The 20,574-nt window shown below is 43.6% G+C and overlaps 1 protein-coding gene and 1 long non-coding RNA gene across 2 annotated transcripts in view; one reads left to right on the top strand and one right to left on the bottom strand.

Annotated features, from left to right (window-relative positions):
- The window catches only part of LOC113929819, a 50,366-nt gene that overhangs the window by 11,859 nt on the left and 17,933 nt on the right, over positions 1-20,574 (bottom strand). The gene's annotated exons all lie outside the window — the stretch shown is intronic.
- The window catches only part of BASP1 (brain abundant membrane attached signal protein 1), an 85,596-nt gene continuing 72,118 nt past the window's right edge, over positions 7,097-20,574 (top strand). Inside the window, exon 1 of the mRNA XM_027606999.1 lies at positions 7,097-7,245. The gene's annotated coding sequence lies outside the window, so the exon portion shown is untranslated. The remainder of the gene's footprint in view (positions 7,246-20,574) is intronic.

Genomic DNA, 20,574 nt, shown 5'->3' with positions numbered 1-20,574 from the left:
GTGTGGATGGAAGTGTAGGGTCTGTTTATCTGAGCAGATACCTGCTTATCTTTATAGCCAGAGCTGAGACCATCATCGACTAAAAAGGATATCCAGAAGGGTCTTGGGTTTATTTTCAAGTAAAAGCTAAAGACCATAATCTCAGGACTTTAGCCAGGATCTTAATTATGATCTGATATTATTTCAGAAAAGTTTGCTCTGGTGGCTGTTTTGAGCACTGGTCTCACAAGTTGCAGGGGACACTTGTACCTCAAAATATCTGCAAGAACATAGTAGAAGAAAATTGGGTGCAGATGTGTTCTTTAATCTGGGAAAAAAAAAAAGAACAACACTAAACTCTGCTGCTCTTGAATACTCTGGTTGAGAGTAGCGCCTGTGTGTCATTTATAAATAAACATGCGCAGATTGAGAATGCACACGCGGAAATGTTTTACTGATGGGGATAAAATTATGGTCTTTTGCTTTTACTTGAGAATAAACCCAAGGCCCTTCCGCATTTCCTTTTTTGTCCATTATGGGGTAGAAAAGAGGAGGAGATGAGGCATTTGGAATAAAAAGGAAGAGGCAGATGGGAATGGTATTTAGGATTTGGTGATTGATGGTTTGTGAGTGAATCCTTGATAAAACCCTGACCGTTCAGTGAGGAATGTCTTGCCTTTCTTGTCTTTCTGTCTTGCGTGCAGAAGAACTACACCATTTCTGTGATGGCGTTGTAACCTACTCATTCTTTTCTAATTTTTATTTATTTATTAGAGAAAGAGAGAGAGAATGAGCAGGGAGAGCGGGAGAGGGAGAAGCAGGCTCCCCACCGAACAGGAAGCCTGATGCGGGGCTCGATCCCGGGACCCCGAGATCATGACCCCGAAGGCAGACGCATAACTGACTGAGCCCCCTACGTGACCCTCTAACTCCTTCTTTACCCCTCGGTTTCCTCTCAGTCTTTTGGAGATGTATTCCTGGCAATTGACAGGATGCTAAGTAAATGTTGCAAGGAGAATATTACAGTAAATATTTTAATAGCTCAAAAATGGAAGAGGTACAGATTTTTGAACCAGAGCATGTTCCATATAATGCCAGGCTCTCCATTTTTGCTTCCAGAATGAAATAATAATGCCCTATAGCATGCTACGGAATCGGGGTTAAGACTGACCTTATCATTCTTCATGACAGCCTGGAAATGACTGAAGTTGGTCATTTGCCGATGCGCACTATTTGAGATTTACATGGTGACAAAGGACATTATTCAATACATTTTACACACTTCGAGTATACGAGTCCAAAGGAGGCATAAAAGTTATTTTCTCCTTATGAAAATGGAAGAGTCAAAATAGCTAGAAAAGTTATTTTCAAAGCATTTCCTTTTGGATACGCAAGGAATGCTGACTATTCAACAAACAGTAGTCGCATAAAGAAGATTTTGGTCCCATGATCTGGCTGAAGCTTTGCACGAACAGCTGCTTATCTCACGAATGGAATTTCCTGTTAATATTCTTGCAGACTAATTGTTCATCAGAAGTATAACAAATGTCAACAAATATCACAAATGTGTTACGTCTTAATATGCGAGAGACAGCAGAAAGAATTCAGATGTTTGGCTTGGTTGTGCTTAAAAGGCATCAGCACAATCTCTAGTTTTTGTCACAAACTACCCTTGACGAGGTTAATGCCATTCAGAGAAACCTTTTTGCTTAAATGCCGTTTTAATTTACAGCGACCTATGGCTTAAGATGTGACAGGCTGAGGGAAGAAACAAAAGTCTCAGTACAAACCTCCTAGAATATAAGAAAACAAATTTTTAAAGAGATTTTCTATTTTCTCTCCCTCTTCCACCCGATGAAATTCTGTTCCTCTTTCAGACACGCATGAAAACGGAATCAGGCTCCGAGAAACCAGAGCTCCCTTCTTACCTTGTTGGCATTTCCCCCCCGTACTTTGGGACAGTATTACCCCTAGGCACTGGGACCCACTCTTTGGTCACAAGGAGGGGATTTATTTACGCCCACCTCTGCTGTCCTGTCTTTTCCTGTACATTTGTAGCCATTAACTCTCTCTCTCTCTTTCTCTCTGACACTTGTGTGTAGTCCCAAGAACTCCCACGCCTGTGATGATCAGCACCCACCCCCCACCCCCCACCCCCCCAGCCCCTGCTTTCCCTCGGAAAAAGGCTCGGCAAGTGACGGAACATGTCGGGCGGTATCATCTCTAGTATACTGTGTATAACCAAGGCTCCGTGTTTATACATGGTGTTTTTCTTGTTCCGGATGGCTCAGTTTTCTGGGTTAATTACCGGTTCTTGTAAGTATGCCATCTCCTAATATCATATATTCATGAATCGAATAAACATTTAGTGAGCATCTCTTCCCGTGTGTTCTGCTGTAACTGGGGCACGCAGGGACAGGTAAGACTTTTCCTGCCCCCAAGGTACTCGAGTAACAAGATGACATCAGAAAGGTGTTGGCAAACTATTGAAGGGCCAGACCTCAAGGTACCACCTGTTTTTGTTGGTCCTGCCCCCTCAGAATATGAAGAATTATAAAGAAGAAAAAGGGTATGTGACAGAGAAGTATGTGACTTGCAAAGCCTAAAATATTTACTATCCGGCCCTTTACAGCGAAAGTTTGCAGACCCTCGACACAAGGACCGTGTCCTTGTGCGAGGTAGAACATTTAAAATTCCATCAGGAATGGTCAAAAGGCACTGGAGTCCAGAGGAGGGAAATGCTACTCTTGACGAATGGGAGGGCTGTGGATGGGGGAGGCGAGGCTTAAAGAAAAGATGTGGCGTTTCAATGAAAGGAAATGGGAGAGAAGCCATTTCAAGGGAAGGGAAAGAGCAACCCAGTGCTTCTCAAACTGTAGCTGGAATCCTCCAGGGAGCTTGTAAAATATATTAAGGTCAGGCCTTAAAATTCAAAACAAATGGGAACAAATACACTTAAACGTACACCAAGTTAGAAACATAATCACAGGGCGCCTGAGTGGCTCAGTTGGTTAAGCGAATGCCTTCGGCTCAGGTCATGATCCTGGAGTCCCGGGATCGAGTCCCGCAGCGGACTCCCTGCTCAGCAGAGAGACTGCTTCTCCCTCGGACCCTCCCCCCTCTCATGTGCTCTCTCTCTATCTCATTCTCTCTCTCAAATAAATAAATAAAATCTTAAAAAAAAGAAACATAATCACACAGAGAAAGAATCATTTCAAGAGACTTTCCAACTCAGTACTCTGAATGGACACCCCTAAAGGGAAGCATGTAAGGACAAAAAGAACTACACAGAAATCTTAGACTTCCCTCAACAGTTTTATGAGTAGTAGTAATGATACTGGCATTGTGATTTTTGATGCTACCTTATTTGTAGTATGAAATAAAGCAAATTAGTAGATATGTTAATTTTATGAAGAATCAAGATTTCTGGGGACACCTGGGTAGCTGTCACTTAAGTGGCCGACTCTTGATTTCAGCTCAGGTCATGGTCTCAGGGTCCCGGGATCGAGCCCTGTGTCAGCCTCTGCCCTCAGCGGGAGTCTGCTTTGGGATTCTCTCTCTCCCTCTGCCCCTCCACCCCCAAATAAATAAATAAATAAATAAATAAATAAATCTTTAAAAAAAAAAGAATCAAGATTTCTGGTATAAGAAAAAAAGGAGTACAAGTTAAAAAGTCAAAGAAGTTAAGACTAAAATTTAATTGGAAATATTGGTATGAATTCATGATTTATATGCATGTATATATCTTAGTTTTTGATTTAAAGTGTGTATGTGTGTGTGTTTTCCACAGAAAGAACCTAAAACCATGAGATGTCTACTGTCCAGATGTGGTTTCTAAGTATCACTTAAAGGAACCAGTCCTGTTGGAGAAATGGCTGATTCTAGGCCTGGTTCAAGGAAAGTTCAAGGTAAGACTGGGAATCTTCTTGTTCCAGAAAGGGAAAAAGTCTCCAAAGCTAACAAAACCACATCAAAAGGCCCTAGGACCCAACTTGACAGTATTCCCATTGGGCAAATTCGGGACACTTGGAGAATTAAAAAGAGTGATAAATGGTATTGATTTAAAATACGGAATAAATAAAAATTCCCAAGCCTGTACTATGGTACAGAAAAGAAAGAGAGAAACAGACAAAGGGAAAAGAAAACCTCACTTGCAGTGGGTACAAAAGATGGTGCAGTCCCTGTGGGAAAGAATCCAGCAATTTCTTACAGAGTTAAACATGCACTTAGAAAACAACTCAGAAATCCTATTCCTAAGCGTTTATCTAAGTGCAATGAAAACCCATGATCAAGGAGACCTGAATGAGAATGGTTTTATGACTTTATTCATAATTGCCCCAAACTGTAAACAACTGTCCCTCAACTTGGGGACGGATAAATAAACACTACCGTGCTCCTACAGTGGAATACTATTCAGCAATAAAAATGAAAGAACTAGTGATACGTGAAACCACATGGATGAATCGCAAATGCATTTGTGCATTGTGAGAAAAGACAGACTTAAAAAGATATACAATGTATGATTCCATGTATATGACATTCTGGAAAAGAGAGATCTAAGGGGACATAACACGTATTAGTAGTTGCCTAGAGCTGCCGTTGAGGAAGTACGGACCATAATCCTTGATGTGGGGGAGTTTGAGGGGTCGGGGGCAGGGGAACTATTCTATATCTTAATAACCATTAAGATATTGAATATCTTAATGGTTGTTGCAGATTTATATACATACATACATCAAGCATCGCAAAACTATACAGAAAAAAAGATGAGTTTTTACCATATGTGAATTATGCCTTTATATAAAAGTGAAAAAAAATACCATTTTGCAACTCCCAACCAAATAGTTCTTCCAGGCCAGGGGCATCAAGGTATGCTAGAACTACTAGATGAAATTTTGCTGGGAGAACAGGACAGTTATGTGCCAGAATATCACCTCACAGATTCCTTGCCAACTGCAAATAGAAAAACAAAAGGTGTTTTAATGGAGAGGTAAGATGCTCATCCCCTTCATCAAAGGATCCAAGTCAGCATCACTAAAAGTATGACAACCTGACATTATATGCCACCTGGTGTGATGTAAAGTGTACATCTCTTATGAATTAAACTTGCCCCAAGGCTTGATCTGAATCTAGTTTCTATAGACTTAGATTCTAGTTTAGGACCTGCTGGGTATAAGTGAAATGACACCATGAAGAGATGATCAGACTACATGGTAGACCCTTCCACAAGACCACTGGCCTGGTTACTTTAAAAAGTCAGTGTGACTTAAGATATAAAAATAAATAAATAAATAAATAAATAAATAAATAAATGGGAGAGTGATAGACCAAAGAATCTTAATAAGTAAATACAATGTATGAAATTTGATTGGATTCTTATCTTTAAAAAAGAGCAAAAAAAGGAGATTTTTGAGATCATTGAGATTTGAATATGGGATAGATATTAGGGAATTGTTTTCTTAGACATGAGGATGCCGTTGTGTTTCTGTGTTTTGGATAATTCCATGCTTAAACACGTAGAGGTCAAATGTCATGTCTGCAAATTATTTTCCAATAGTTCAGCTCTATCTATTTATCTATCTATCATCTATTTATCTATCTATCATCTATCTATCTATCCATCCATCTATCTAACATACTGCAAAATATTCACACTTGTAGTGAATCCACAGATTTCCATTTATTATTGATTCAACTCTTCCTGATATATAAAATTTTAATGACAAAAAGTAGGGGGGAAATTACTACCAGATCCTACTCCAGACTAAATAAATCAGGATGTCTTGGGGACAGGACCTACGCAGCGGCATTTTTAAAAAGCTCTCCAGATGAGATTTTGAAAGAAAATGTAAAAAGACCATTTTATTGGATTCTGGATTCCGTTGGTCAGGAATTCAGACAGGGCAAAGGGAGGATGACTTGTCTCTGTTCCACAGTGTTCGGGGCCTCAAATGGGTGTCCTGGAGCCCGGGGGCTGGGGTCGTCTGGATGCATCTTCACACACATGCCTGGCAGTTGAGCCCGGCTATTGGCTGGAACTTCAGCTGGGCTGTCAGCCAGTGCACCTCCATGGGGCCCCTCCATGTGGCCTCAGCATGTGGCCCCTCTGCATAGACTCCCGGTGATTTTCATGTGAAGTCAGCATTTTACCAACTTGAACACTCATAAGAATTATCTTAGGCATTTATTAAAATTCAGATTCCCTGGCCCTTTTCCTGGGTCTGCGATGAGAAATCTCCATATTTATGTTAAAAGCCATCCAAGTGGTTCTCATGGAAACGTAAAAGTTTGGAGAGTGCTGACCTAGGCCCTCAGCCCCGTTGTTCTTTCGAGCCCCAGCTCTGTCCAGACACCAAGTACCAGACACCATAGACAAGGGGAAATGTCATAGTCTATTGCTTTATTTCTGAAACTTTGTTCCAGTTCCTCTTTTTGATTTCTTGATTATCTTGCTGCCTCCAGCTTTGTCTTTCTCTTGGCTGTGATTATGGTTCTCCCAGGGCTATGTGGCTTTGTTGTTTTAGTTGAAACACTTGTCTAAGCCCTTGGAACTTCCTTCCTCAAGATGTGATTATGTGGGAATAGAAACTGGATGCCTTTGAGATAAACTGGGGAAGAGAAAAAATGAGCCTAGGTCATACCAGGTCCTGAGTGAGGCTGAGGAGTTTGACTTTACGTCAATATGCAGTGGTAGTCCAGAGAGTTTCCTGTTCACGAGTGCAAAAGGATTGGGGGTGTACATTATGAAAGCTATCAGAAGCAGTGAGAACCTGGAGTCAAGAACAGGTTAGGGCCTAGGAGAAAAGCTGTAGAGGCATTTACCAAGATGGTGGTAATCTCAACGTTAAGGAGAAGATGGATCTAGGACAACTTATTTTCAAATCCCTTAGAGACCATCATCACATTCTTGGGCATCAGTGTTGGTTGATAAAATGGAATAAACATTCTGTCTTTTATGCAGAAAGATGATACTGCTGACTTACAAACTACACTCTAAATTGATTCTAAGCCAGTCATAATGTATATGAAGTAGTCACGTGAGGTCATAGTCCTCTATTTGTCTCATTTCCCTCTTGACCAACAGGACTACAGCTGAGCTAAGCTTTGTATCTGTGGACCTTTATCTTAGTCATGTGATTTTCCAGCCCACTGAGCCTACTACCATAATCTAAAACCAGGGAAGAGCTTCTATAACCAAACCAGAAGCAGAGAAATGGATTGTCTTCTGAGGAGATTTCCACTGGCATCTATCAAGTTATTATTCAGGTATCCTGGTAGTTTTTTTGTTTGTTTGCTTGTGTGGTTTTTTTTTTTTTTGTAAAATTCTGTCTAAATTTAATGAAGGTATAATTCCTACTGGCTATTTAGGAATAAGGAGTAACTTCTACATGAATTTAGGACGGGTCATCAAATTATAGCCCATAACTGAATAGGGTGCAATGCCTGTTTTTCTAAGCAAAGTTTCACTGGGACACAGGCACACTCATTCTTACATAGTGTCTGTGGATGCTTTGAAACTACAATAGCAGAGTACACTAGCTGCAACAGAGACTGCATAGCCTGCCAAGCCTACAGTATTCACTATCTTATCTTTTACAAAAGTTTCCTGACCCCCAATCTAGGAGAACAGCTCTTCTCGTTACCTGGTGGTACACTCTGTGCATGATCTTGGAGGAAGGACAGTGAGAAGAATGCTTTATCCATTCTCTTTTAAGTCAGGAAAGTCTAGTTGGGAAAAACAAATTCAAATTCCCTTTTGTGTGTATATTCCTTGAAGTTGTTTTACTTTCCTTTTTTTTTTTTTTTTTTTTGAGGGAACTGTTAGTAGATTTATATTTGGCAGAACTACAGTCAGGTCTCATCTGTGATTTGTGGGATAGCAGTTAAACTCATGGGCTCTGGAGCCAGACTGCCCGAGTTCACATCTCAGTAACTCCACCTACTCCCTGTACAGCCTTCCACAAGTCATTTGACTATTCTGTATTTGGCCTCAGCTATAATACTAGAACATGTGTCTAACGTTATTAGGAGGATTGAACTAGTTAATGCATGGGACGATGAGGACAGTTGCTGCCTACAGTCACCACTGTGTAAACATCAGCTCTTATTAGTATCGATTTGATACAGGATCATCTACAGCCTACATTCCTTGATGAGATCATTAGCATTCTTCCTGCAAATGATGACTTAGGATACCAATATGTTCTCCATTTCAGGGCTCTCTGAAATGTTTTCCTAAGATCTCCAGGTGCAGTCCCTGGACCAACAGAATCAGCATCACCTAGAAATTTGTTTGAAATGTAAATTCTCAGGCCCCATTCAAGATTTACTGAATCAGAGATTCTGGGAATGGGAGACTAGCCAACGGTGTACTGGTGAATGTGTAATATCTGCCTCTCGGGCAGAAAAAAAAAAAAATACCCCAGAGTTTGCCAGTTCTTGTGGTTTAAATTCGCCCACTATGACTGATTTCAAGCTACCAATGTGATGTTATTGAACATGCAGCTGGGAAGAGATACACACGATTGGCTCTTTTGAGCCCGGAGGAGGAACGTGCTCTAGCACTCTGCTGGCCTGGAGATCTGTGTTTTAAACAAGCTTTCCAGATGATTCTGAAGCATGCTGGAATCTGAGAATCATTGCTTTGACGGATCCCCAAAGAGCTTAGTCATCCAGAGTTCTGGAGAGGAAGCATGGCAGAGTGCCTGGGCTCTGCTAGTAGAATATCTGGGCACAAACCTCATTCTGCCACTTCCTGACCTTAGGCAAATGCCTGGCATATACTTAAGCATAAGTGCACATTAGTTATTGTTATTACTTTGGCTGCATTCCTGCTGCAGTCCACTGACTCCTTCTTCAACACTTCAAGGACTTTCGCCACCCCCTCCCCAATCCCCAGGGTAAGCCAGCGATGATCTGTTGTAGGTAGATTGATGTGATTTTCCTGAGGACTTTGTCAATTATCTGTTGTGCCTCACGGTGATTATATGAAGTGGAAAATGGTTGGTGTTAACCCATTTTACGTGACAATCAAAAATACCCAATATGAGCATGGTCAATTGCAGAGCCTTGTCGTAATGCTAGGTTGGGGTCCAGAATGTATGCAGTCTGGAGGTTCATTTTTGTCTTTCAACAACTGAAACTACTCAGATGAGAGGTCTAACAAACCCTTCCTGATAATTCTGATTTCCACCACCATCGAACAACTGGGCTTCTGTGTGTAAGAGATGGTAGGAAGTAGAGAGGCTAGCTGGGTAAATTTGAGGTGTCCTTAACTTCATCGAGTCTCTCCCCTAGCCTAGCCACCATGCTCACCTCCACTGTTCTGACCTCACAAGTGTCTGTGCTAGTCTTCCCTCCCGTTCCTCCTTCCTTGTTGATTACCAACGCAAGAGCCACCTCCGCTTCCTCCTTGTGAACACAGCCCCCATTTTGTTCAGGGAATGTTGGCTCCTCATGCACGATGAACTCTGATTCCAGCACTGTCCAACAGAACTTTCTGTGGGGATGGAAACGTTCATACTCATTATGGAGACCACTAGCTTTGTGTGGCTTGTGTAGCTAAACAAATGAATTTCTAATTTTGAGCCATTTTGATTGAACACTGGATTGCTTCATGTGGCTAGTGGCTACCATGTTAGATAGCACAAAGGATCTAGCCCGTGCTAATCCAATCCTCTTACCAGGCATTGCCACACTCACCATGTAGCCCAGTCCTGACCTATAGGCTTGAGAATAAAGGGATGAGGGTGTTCAGGAAAGACTTTTCTTCCCGCTAAAGGAGAGAGGGGTACTAGGAAGCTCATGTCTTTTTCGTGCCCTGCCCTGTCCCCCTCCCCCACTTTCCTTCTTGTTCTGCATGTTGTTCCGGGCAGCGTGAAGCTTGGTGCCTTGGGAAACCTCTTTTGACAAAGGAGAGGATGATATTAATGAACAAAGATGATTGATTGGAACTAACCTGTATCTAGTGCTTATTACAAGCCAGCCCCTGGCTAAGCAGTTTATATACACTAACTAATAATGCTAACAACAGACCTGGAAGGGAGGCGTTCTTGTTTTCTCCAATTTTACAAAGGTGGGAACTGAGGCTGGGAGAAGTGAAGTAACTTGCTGGAAATCCCACCACCAAGAAGCGCCCAAACTGGGATTTGAACCCAGGGAAACTGAGGGCAGAGGCTGTGCCCCTCATCACCACACCACACTGCCTAACTAGAACCAAGAGCACTGCAAAACAAGCTGCATTAGCTCTGGTAAGATGAACACACATCCTTATGCTTAAAGCCCCCTGAGGTTGGGTGTCCAGTGACTTGCAGTCTCATATATCCTAAATGATGGCACATCTTTGAGCGGGTTTCCACCCAGAGTACTGGGCAGTGCTAGCCCACTGAGTCACTGCCCTACCAAGGGCTGAGTCACAGAAGACATGGATTAGGAAACCAGCACCATCTAAGGCTTGGGGGCACCGATGTTGAAATATCTAGATAGACACCCCACGGGGCTCTCCATCCGCACCTTAGCCCAGAGCTGTCAGCAAAGCTCAGCCTTTCAGGTTCTGCTCTTTTTCTCTGATTCTGATCAATAAAGTTTGTCCCAAGGTATCATGGAAATGAGAAGCTCCAAGAAATAGGTAGACTTGAAAAACATCTATAAAAGGCTGCAGTGCACATGCTTCAAGTTTCACCTCCTATTATTCATAATGTTCTCATCATGGAGTCAATGTCTGGGTTTCCCTGTCTTGCAAACCCCCTCTGAGAAATCCCCTTCTGTTCCCATAGCTGTCCTTCCTTCCTTGCTGCCAGGTGGCCCTCTCTCTCTCTCTCCCCCACCTCCTCCATGGCCCCTCTCCCTCCCCAACCCTGCTATTTCCTTTTTACTACACCTAGAATTAAGCGGAGCCAGGTCTGCCATGGCAGAATGAAGGGGTGATCCAGGAGGAGGGAAGAACGAGTCTAAGGGGCCAAGAGTCCCTGCACCTCCCCGTCATCACAATCTTCCTCTAGTCCTTCACTCATCCAGCAAAGAATTATGGAGCTCCTACTAGTACTAAACGCCAGAGATCCAATGATGGAAAAGCTCTCCCCAGGAGAGAGAGAGGAAACCTCCTCTGTAGGATCCCTCTGGGGTTTTATTTCTTCATCTTATTTTAGGATTTGGTGAATCCAAAGACCTAACATTCTTTTTATATCAAACTTGTGAGTTAACAGGTTAGGTACTGTTGCCCCATTTCACATGTGGGAGCATGAAGACTGAGGTCTTCTCATCGGATGTGGGTGAGTGGCAGAGCCAAACCTCAAACCCACATCTTCTGACTCACATATACTCTCCTGACACCGCACACTGAGTCTGGCCTGTGCAGGGCCACCCACTGCAGCATTCACACTGCTCTGAAGCCGACCCCTGAAAGTTCTTTGACCAGGAGCCCCTCGTTGCAGGCAGAGGAGGGGACATTGCCTACATGAGCCTGCTGGTTAGTCTTTGATGTAAAAAAATCTCGAGATCAAAGGAAATATTTTGTTGAATTCAGTTATTTGTCCTTGATCTGCTGGAAACCTTAATTTAATTAGCAATATAAACTTTGTAAAGACTTCACTTTCCCAGCTTGGTTTAACCTATACCGTTTCTTTTATGTCTAAATGACTTGGAACAAATAAGGAAAAAAAATATGTAAAATATCTCACATAAGACCCAAGCTGTGCTGTACGTCTATCTCATGAATTTTTTCCCGCAGTACTGACCCAGATTTGTATGCTTTTCATGCTCCAGTGAGTAATAAGTTAGGGTGAGAAATCTTTTGGACGAAATTATCTAGTTGTGGTCCAGAGAGGCAAACTTCCCAGATTCCTTGATGTTTAGAATCACAGCATTTTAGAAAGAGGGTACTAGCATTATATATCCCACGAGTCAGGAGCTTGATATATGTTTAAAGAAGTCAATCTTCACCAGGACCTGTGACATAGGCATTTCTCTCTCGAGGTTACCGAAGAAATCAACAGACATTCCCACGGTCCCCCAGCTTGGAAGGAGCTAAGGTTTGAATCCACACTGGCAGAGGCTGAGCCCTACTGTGTGCTCATAAGCCACATGGTTCGTCAGTCACTAAAGAGCCGCCTTCGGACCTTCACAAGTCATCTGGCCCACTTCCTCCCCCATGTTAGAACCGAAGGAAGTGGGGTCCTGAAACTTAACGTACTTGCCCATCCCGGATGGAGCACAGGCAGAACTCGGGTCACTAACTCTCTGGAAGGTGTTCTTTTCCCTTGCCCTTTTGCAAAGGTCAGGAGTGGGAAAAGTTGTCAAGGTGGATGAAGGCCATCTCTGGGGTCCTTGAGGAGAATCTTCCATTCCAGAATGCTTGATTGTTGGCAAGGGGTCCCCCAGGGCATTTAAGCCTCAAGACAATGGGTCTCCTCATTTCTATCGTGTATGGTGTGTGTGTAATGGATCTGCTCTCTGTGAGACAGCATTCATTGTAGACACATATCTCTGCCTTCAGCATTTTCTTTCTGGGAGTAATAACCTGTGGATGTTGGAGATGCCTCTGGCCAAGATTTCAGGCCCTGATCTATTTTATGCCAAACCTATTGTTTGCTGTCCCGTAGACATTGTTGGTATTTTAAGGCAGTCATTTGAGTTCGTCAAATCCCACAATGGGAGGTTTCAAATGACTCTGGTGATAAATAACATGGTTAGACCTTGAGCTAGATTTGGTACGCACTGCTCACACTTTTCCTTTCCCTTTCACCTGCTAACAGAAAGCAGAAGAGCTTGGCAAGTGATGGTGTGGCTGCTAATACTGATGATATATGTTCTCTTTTTTTCTTAATAAGGCATGTTCTTTCAAAAAAAAAAGAAAAGAGAGAAAGAGGGGAAAGGAGAAAAAGGGAGGGATGGAGGGAGGCATGGAGGGAGGGAAGGAAAGAAGGAGGGAAGGAAGGAAGGAAGGAAGTTGGGGGGAGAGGGAAGGAAGGAGGGGGGAGGGAAGCAATAGAGAGAGGAAGAGAGAGAGAGGAGGGGAGGGAGGGAGGAGGGAAGGAGGGAAATCACAAGCCACTTCTGACAAAGTTTTGAACAGACAGGCCTATGTCTCTTCCTTACTCAAGAGTAGTGAACAGTTCTGACTCCCTCTAGAATAGTTTCCATTGACTCACACTAAAATGATCTCCCAGGAACTCTGTTTCAGCAGCCTGAAACTAAACTTGCATGACTCTGCTGGAGTTTTCAGAAATCCCGTGCTATTTGTACCACTCCTGCTCCCTGTCCCCCACCCCCACCCCACCATCGCTTTCCCTGGGAAATTTCTTAAGCTTCTTACTGGAATTTGCTCTATGTGATTAAATCCCCAACAAGTAAATTGTGAGCTTGGCATAAATGGTCAGTTTTGTTTCAGAGTCACATTCAGAAGAGTAAGTGAAAAGGAGATAAATTCCTTTTTAGGGAGGTTCCTAATTCCTATAACCGAATGACATCCCTGAGATGTAATTGCAGTTCAGAATCTGGGGAGAGTTTGCAACAACAGATTGTATGTAATTTGTGCTGAGAACTATTTCAATCTGGGTTCCAACGTAAGAGGGAAGATGGAGGAAGTGGGGGACGGGCTCCAAATTTTGTGCCACATTTAATGCATTTTTTTCTTTATTTTTTTACTTTTTGGGATGTGTCTACGGACTATAGTGGCCAAAAGAAGCCGCTATTTGCTGAAGCTGGGTGATGGGTGCATAGGGCTTCGTTGTTCTTTCCTCCATGCTGTTGTGCATGTTCAACACTTTCCTTAACAAAAGAGAGAAGGAAGAGGAAACAGTGGTTGAGCAATTATCATGGCTTGTAGTTCAGGGCTGTTCTCAGCTTGCAAGAGTCATCCAGGTGAGCATTTAGTTCAAACTCAGTTTCCAAGGAATCTTTTTTTTTTTTTTCCTGGAACCTTAAAAACACACTCAAAAACTGTTCCACCATGGTCTGGCCTGGCAGGGGTCAGAGATGGCAGGAGTACATGACGCTTGAGAAAGCCTATGACATTCAGTTAGTGGCTGGTTGAGATTGTTTCCAAATAGAATTATAACCAGAAGATTAGAAAAATAGCCTGTACCCTGGGGTCCGGAGATCGGTCACGTGGCTGCCGCGTATTTTTGACTTTACCTGGAGGCCAGGACACAGTGCTTCAATTTTAGGTTCTTAATTATTATAATTACTACAAGGCTTGTTCTCGTGAGTCCCTGTCCCACCCCCTTCCAGACAAGCAGAAGGTACCGCCACGCTTAGACCCGACTGTTCTATGTTTCGGATTTTCCAGTGGGAAAAAGGAATGTACACCAGGCCGATTATTTCACCTTCTCTCCGTCACGCTAGGGTAAGCCTCCTAGACCAGCTAATTCTTCCCCTGCGAGGACTGGCAGCGCCCAGCCGTCAGCTGGGTGAAAGGGAGCTCCTTCCTCCTCCACCGTCGCTGGGACCCCAAAGGTTGCTCTTCCGCCCGGGGGTGTCGACCAGCTGACTGACCGCAGGCGCAGCGCTCCAGGCACCCCTCCTCCTCGGCAGCTCGGAGGACCGAAGCGGCCCCGACGCGGGTGGGTCCCGGAGGCTGGCGAGTCCCATTCTGCCCGCCACTCTGTCGTCTGCAGGGATCAGCTACATTCTGGCCCCTCGGGTAATCCGTTATCTTTCTTAGACTCCTGCACCGTCCTGCTCTGTGGGTCTTTCCCTGGGAGTCCTGACTCCTCTCCCGTTCCCATGCCAACGCTTTCCCCTGGGCTGTGTGGGGTCCTTGTTCCACGCTGCATAATCCCTTCTGTGTCCTCAGGGGTCTTCAAAGGATACTAACCCTAACTGATACCCGGCTTTCTCCAGATTAGTCTGGTTTTCCACTTTTCCACGTGTCCTCAACTGGGTTGGGGATTCAGCGTTATGTCATCACTCCACGGTCACCCGCCATCGATGCATCACTCTTTTTGTTGGACCATAGCCCCCCTCTGTTGGGTCCTTGACGTCTTGTGATTCCTCTCCCTTTCCACCTTGCTGTCTCCTGTGTGATCTCCTGGTGACAGCTACCTCCCTCCTCTCCAATTCAATTAAGATGTGAATGGACACGTGTGAATGAGAGAGAGAGAGAGAGAGAGAGAGAGAGTGTGTTGCTTTTGTTCCCAAATCCTACCATCATCTGAGGAAACTTGACTGTTCTTTGGAACTACACAACCTGTTCCCCACCAGAGATTCCTGACTGCTTGAACTTGGGATGTGCACGTCCCCTGCATGTCTGCCCCACTTTCTGTGACAACCTTCTATTCTACATGCTCTCCCTGTGCTCTTTGTCTTTGTCTTTCTGGATGGCTAGCTGAAGCCCCTCAGCCTTGGCCAGGGGGCTTATTTTCCCCGCAAACTACAGGGGCTGTGATGTGTATGTCATTCATCTTGTATGAAGGTCAAATTAATTCTATGGTTGTATTTTCACAATTTCTCCATTATAAGGATCATTACAAGGTTAAACCACTGCCTATTGCTGACCACAGGTCAGAGAGCATGTGAAGAATCTCATCATCTACCTTTAACCTGAAGATTGGGCCTTAGGCCAGTAATAGTTTTTATCTCAGGGACGAGTTGTCTAGGACATTGGCTTGGCAAGGAAGTGAAATGACACTTTTCACTTAATTCCTCAGTAGCTGGGACACCAGGAAGCCAGGAAGTGGTCATCATCGTCTGACTTGAGTGTATAAGCTCCAATGAGGAATGGGAAAGATGTCTGAGCCTTGGGGCAAGCTCAGCTATGTTTCTGTGCTTCCATGATTTGCTTTGATTTCCCTTCTTCTTTGGTACTTTTGGAAATTCCCGTCTGTTTCAACCCTGCTGAGGTGCAGTGAGGATAAGGGATTTTCTCCTAGAGTGGGCCAGACCTTTAAGATGGTGCTCCTCTTTGGGAGGCAGAATGGCAATGGCAGAGGGCAGCAGACCTGGGGCTCACTAAGGCATTCAGAGTGAGGTTGGCACAATAATCAGCAAGCCAAATACCTCCCTGTCCTAGAAACGTGTGGAGCCAGGGAGCATGGGGAGGCTTAGCTTGGCTTGTGCTTGATTTTTTTCCCCATCATCCTGAGAGGTGGAGAGCCTCTTTCCTCTTTCTCAGAATGGAATGGGGAGGAAAGGGGAAGAAATTCTCGTGGATACTGGGAAATTAGAACATGACAATGTACTTGTATCATTTGGTTTGAGGTTTTATGAGTTCCCAGGGACAGTTCTATCCAAAATATAGAAAAGGTCCCCGAAAGGCAACTTTAGAACGACCACAGTTTTGGAGGATCTCTTCACTCTTCTCTTATAGGTGGATAATTAAAATATAATTGTGTGATATTTAAAGGAGGCTATTCAAGGAGCTGGGAGATCTATCTCCCAAACCCTGCTTATCACTGAACGGCTGTGTGATTTAGAACAAGATGATTAACCTGGCTCTATATTTCCTAACGTTTAACGTAACTGTTGTTACGTTAAATCTTTTCCTTAAAGTATTATGAAGAATAGGGAACATTTACATCAAATACTTAGAGCAACTCGAGGGAGCAAAATACTTTAAAAATGCCACCTGGACTATGACGTTTTTAGCTATTTGCAAAGCCATACAGAATATACTAGGGAAAAAAAAATGGACACATCCCCAGAAATCACTAAGAGCTGTGCATTTAAAGATCAATAAAAATAATGTCTTATATTTTAAAAATTGGTATATTGGAGTCAGACAGACAGGAAAAAAGGGAGAGAAAGAGAGAAAAGAAGCAATTCCTTAAAACCTTATGCTTAGTTATCTCTTCATTGCCACTCCCAGAATTCCATTTATGGTTTCTGAATTTGGTCATAAATAATTACATAATTTCCTGGGGATGCGGTAACAGAGCACCACGGAGCAGGGGGCTTAAAACAACAGAAATGTATTTTCTCACAATTCTGGATGCTGGAAATCTGAGGTCAGGGTCACAAATCTGAACAGGGCTCCGTGGGGGAATCTGGTCCATCTTTCTCTCTGTTGGCAGCCGATGGCAATTCTGCAGTTCCTTGGATTTCAGAGGCGTCACCCCAGTCAAGGCCTCTGTCACACAGGACTTCTCTCTCTGTGTCTGGGGGTTGAAATCACCTCTTCTTAATGACAGCACAGTCATATTAGATTGGGGTCCACCCTAACAACCTCATTTTCACTAGATTACCTCTGCAAAGACCCTTTCGAATACAGGTACATTCATGTGTAGGGGCTTGGGGGGAGTGGGGAACCCAATTTAACCTGCAACACTGACCAAGTTAAAAAAAAAAAAATCTTTATTTTCCCCTGGTGACCCAGGCACTGGCAACTTCTCTGTGTGGGGAAGGCCTCTTACTGGCGGCCTCGGAGTGCAGGCAGGGAGCTCAGGCACCTAGGTGGGGTCTCAGTGGTGCGGTAACGCCCTCGCTCTTGGTTCACAATCTCACGCGGGTTCAGGCTTCCGGAACACGCGTATATTGACCTCAGGATAGGGCCGATTCTGGATGCCCAGAGTCAGCTACTTTTTACTTCTGCTGCCAGGAAATGAATTTTTTTTTTTTCCTTCAGCAAAAGTGACAATAGTGACCTCTCATTTTGTGAGAACAATTCACTCTGGACAATATTAATCAAACGACCGGAGTTTACCCAAGTGGATTGAAGGGTTGCGTTCATTCCTGTGCTTTGACTGCAATGCCCCCTAGTGGAAACTTCTATGGTATACAAGGTTCTAAGAACGTATTTTAACGAACTCATTGTTTTCTTAAAGTGGGCCCATATTTTGTTTTTTGGGTTTTTTTTTCCCCAACTAAAGATTACTGCGATACATGACCAAATTGTGTATAGATATAATCGTCTGATTGTTCACGTGAAATTATCTACACATTCCCCTGTTTCTTGTCTTAAGAAGGAGGGGCAAGGGGAGGGGAGAGAGGTAATAAAAGAGGCACAGAAGGAAATCACCCTGAGGGCTTTTGAACTGTGGTTGGTAACATGGTATATATGTATCTAGAAAATGAAAATGCTGAAAATACAACTATAGTGAAGCTTTAAAACAGATTATTGTGACTAAAAATTTTTAAAAGCAGGATAGGAGTATGGATTCCCTCAGTGCGAGTCTGACAACTCTTTTCTGTGACAAGAGGTTGGGGAGGAAACAGCAGGTCCCCAGATAAAGGCCAACTTCTTACCGCTTTGCATAAAGATGTCCTGCCTGTGATTTTATCCCCAGTTAATTCAGCTAAGACCACGATGTCCCACTGCCCTGAGGGTTCTTTCTCATTCTGGTCCATAACCAGGGTACAGACCAAGGCCCTGGCCTCACTTTCTTTGCTCTGTAGCTTCCAGGAGACCTCAGGGTGGCCAAGTCAGGGGATACCATTAAGGACCGTCATGCAGGAGACACAGATCTGGAGAGTTCTCAAGGCTTCTCCAAAGTAATTGTAAAGCTACTACCGAGATTCCCAGGTTTTTAGATCTTACAAACAAGCCACAAAGTGAGGAGAATTTTTAATGGAGGATTAAGAAAAGATTGCTCATTGTGAAAGAAGTTTCTAGGTAGCGGCATGAAAAATACATTCCTTAAAAATTAAACACCCATCTCCATCTTTCTTTTAATAAAAGAAAAAAACAATTGAATACAAAAGACAAGACATAATTTTAGAAGGACATATCTTCTCAGGAAAAATGTGTTTTATACATGTGTGTATATAAGTATATGAGCAGCGCACGTGCACACACATGTGCACGCACACACAGTTGCTTCCTTTTCTTTCATTTTACCGTGGAAAAGGGAAAAGCTTGTCCTGACCTGGCAGTTATGTGTGGACTGGCATTTGGGGACAAGGTGAGTACTTTCCCCCTGAAAGCTGAAATCCTCGTGTATTTGCACCTCCTCTGTTCTTTCTTTGGAATTAGGACTCAGGACCCATTGTTGTGTAAGGAGAGACTAACTCCGAGGGAAAGCCTCCTCTAGGGTTCCAGAACTTGCTCCCTGCTGGCCTCGGCTTACTGTGGAGGGCACGTGAGCATGTCAGACCTCAGAGAGTCTTGGGGACCACAGGACCTAAACACACTGCCCCGTTAATCCTCTCAGTTCCGTGCAGAACCATGCATGAATCATTGCAGACAGATGGGAATGTGCTCAGGTTCAGCCCCTCAGAGGAAGGATTCCAAAACATCCCGGGACATTGCATTCCAATGCTCAGGAATGCTCACTCTCAAAAAGGAAATTTACAGACCCTTAGAGTCAGCAATTTAGAGCCAGAACAGGCCTAAAATCATACAGTTGAATTTCCTCATATTACAAAGTCACCAAGTCACCTGAAAGAGGCAGAGGACATGCAGAGATTCGCTGCAATTTTCTTTGGAGAGGATGACACTACCCCGTATGCTCCACACAGCCCAACACTGTAGCCTTGAACATAGACACACCTCTCAAATGGTGGGTGGGGTGGGCTAGGGTCTCCTGACACATAATGTCACACCTGAGATATTCCCGACCCTCTGAGATTCACCTGTAAGCTGCCAGAACCCCTGTGAGCTGAAGAAAAGCCAACATCAGAGACCTTTCTTGGAGAGCCTTCCTTCCTTCTGCTGGGCCAGGAGCTATTATTTTATCTTTCAGGCCTTGTCTTGTCCATGTTCAAACTTTTTATCCCTTCCTTAAAGGGCTTATTCTACAAATATTTGTTTGATTTTTTTTCCAATTTAGTTCCTTTTTCACATATGTTATTCCAAATGGGTTACAACATCCTAATGTCCAATGGACGCTGAACATTTACACAATTTATGCATTCTCCTACTTTGCGCATTTTTAAAAAGATTTTATTTATTTATTTGAGAGAGAGAGAGTGCATTCGCATACAAGTGTGTGGGGAGGGCAGAGGGAGAGGGAGACAAGCCGACTCCCCGCTGAGCAGGGAGCCCGACTCAGGGCTGGATCCCACGACCCTGAGAACAGGACCTGAGCCGAAGGCAGACACTTAACCAACTGAGCCACCCAGGTGGCCCCTATTTTGTGCATTTTGAGAGCCTAGGCACCACACACTCCTCATATTTTTATTTGCTGTGTATCTTTCAGTTTGCCTTGTTTTGTCTTCCTAACCTTTGAATTACTTCTATATTTCAACTTAATTTGTTGGTTTTTGATGGTGTCTCTGTAGTGAGCTGAGTAATGGCCCCCCTAAAAGATATGTCCATATCATAAGAATGTTCCCTTCTTTGGGAAAGGGGATGTTGTAGATGTATATTAAGTGATGGATTTTGAGATGGGGAGCTCATCTTGAATTAGTCCAGTGAGTTCTAAATTCGGTGACAAGGGTCCTTCTAAAAGACACACACAGGAGAGATGCCAGAAAAAGGGATAGCTACCAGAAGCTGGAAGAGGCAAAGAATGGACTCTTGCCTAGAGTTTCCAGGGAGTACAGCCTTATTGATGCCTTGGTTTTGAACCTCTGGCCTCCTGAACCGGGAAAGAAGAAATATTTATTGTTTTAAGCTGCCAGATTTGTGGTCGTCTGTTAAGGGAGCCATCAATGGTCTAAGAATTTGCTTGACACATTTCCTATATGGTGCTAGGCAGCCATTACTCCCAACATTCAATG

Source organism: Zalophus californianus, chromosome 5, assembly GCF_009762305.2.
Source record: "Zalophus californianus isolate mZalCal1 chromosome 5, mZalCal1.pri.v2, whole genome shotgun sequence".
NCBI lineage: Eukaryota > Metazoa > Chordata > Mammalia > Carnivora > Otariidae > Zalophus > Zalophus californianus.
This window is presented reverse-complemented; position numbering and strand designations above follow the sequence as displayed.